General features: G+C 45.9%; 2 non-coding genes across 2 annotated transcripts; both read right to left on the bottom strand.

Annotated features, from left to right (window-relative positions):
• Positions 1–388: 388 nt before the first annotated feature.
• On the bottom strand, positions 389–494 carry LOC128697112 (U6 spliceosomal RNA). The gene has a single exon (XR_008408250.2). It is a non-coding gene; the product is annotated as a U6 spliceosomal RNA (small nuclear RNA).
• A 7-nt stretch (positions 495–501) lies between these two features.
• On the bottom strand, positions 502–573 carry TRNAW-CCA (transfer RNA tryptophan (anticodon CCA)). Its single transcript has one exon. It is a non-coding gene; the product is annotated as a tRNA-Trp (tRNA).
• Between the last annotated feature and the right edge of the window lie 660 nt (positions 574–1,233).

The raw sequence follows: 1,233 nt of genomic DNA on the forward strand, positions 1-1,233 counted from the left end.
GATCCCTTACTGAGATGTCGGAATGCAATCCTTAGGCTTACTAGGCACCCATATTCTGCTGAAATTATCTGGTTGATGTGGTTGATATATGTGTGTATGTATGCCTGTGCATATATGTGTATGTGTACTTACCTAGTGGGCGTGTGGGCGTGTGTGCGTGTACCCACCTAGTTGTGGTTACAGGTGTCGATTCACAGCCAAGAGTCGAGTCATAACTCCTGGCCCCTTCACTGGTTGCTACTAGGTCACTCACTCCCTGCTACGTGAGATTTATCATACCTCTTCTTAAAGCTATATATGGATCCTGCCTGTACGTGTGTGTTTATTTTTGTGTTTGTACCCGCCTATCTGATCGAGTCACAGCTCCTGGCCCCGCCTCTTCTCTGGTAAAAATGTAGAACGGTTCACGATTTTGCATGTCATCCTTGCACAGGGGCCATGCTAATCTTCTCTGTATCGTTCCAGTTTTAGTATATGTGCGCTTAAGCACGTACATAAGGATGACCTCGGAGTGACTTGAACACCCAACCTTCTGATCTGGAGTCAGACGCGCTACCATTGCGCCACGAGGCCATGTGTACACGTCTATTTGTACTCGCCTATTTGTGGTTGCAGAGGTTGATTCATAGCTCTGGCCCCGCCTCTTTACTGATCGCCGCTAGGTCACTCTTCCTGCTCCATGAGCTTTATCATACCTCTTCTTAAAGCTATGTATGGATCCTGCCTCCACTACATCACTTCCCAGACTATTCCACTTTCTGACAACTCTGTAACTGAAGAAATACTTCCTAACATCCCTGTGGTTTATCTGAATCTTCAACTTTCAATTGTGGCCCCTGGTTGCTGTGCCCCATCTCTGGAACATCCTGTCTGTGTCCATCTTGTCAATTCTTCTCAGTACATGTATTTTATATGTCGTTATCAAATCCCTCATATCTCTCCTGTCCTCCAGTGTCGTCAGGTCGATTTCCCTTAACCTCTCCTTGTAGGACATGCCCCTTAGCTCCGGAACTAGTCTTGTTACATATCTTTGCACTTTCTCTAATTTCCGTAAGTGCCTGGCCAGGTGTTGGTTCCAAATTGGTGCTGCATACTCCAATACAGGCCTGACACACACAGTTTACAGGGATCTGAACGATTTCTTATTGAGATGTTGTAATGCTATTCTTAGGTTTGCTAGGCGCCCACATGCTGCAGCAGTTATTTGGTTTGTGTGTGTGTACTCACCTAATT

The sequence above is a fragment of the Cherax quadricarinatus genome, chromosome 49 (assembly GCF_038502225.1).
Source record: "Cherax quadricarinatus isolate ZL_2023a chromosome 49, ASM3850222v1, whole genome shotgun sequence".
Lineage (NCBI taxonomy): Eukaryota > Metazoa > Arthropoda > Malacostraca > Decapoda > Parastacidae > Cherax > Cherax quadricarinatus.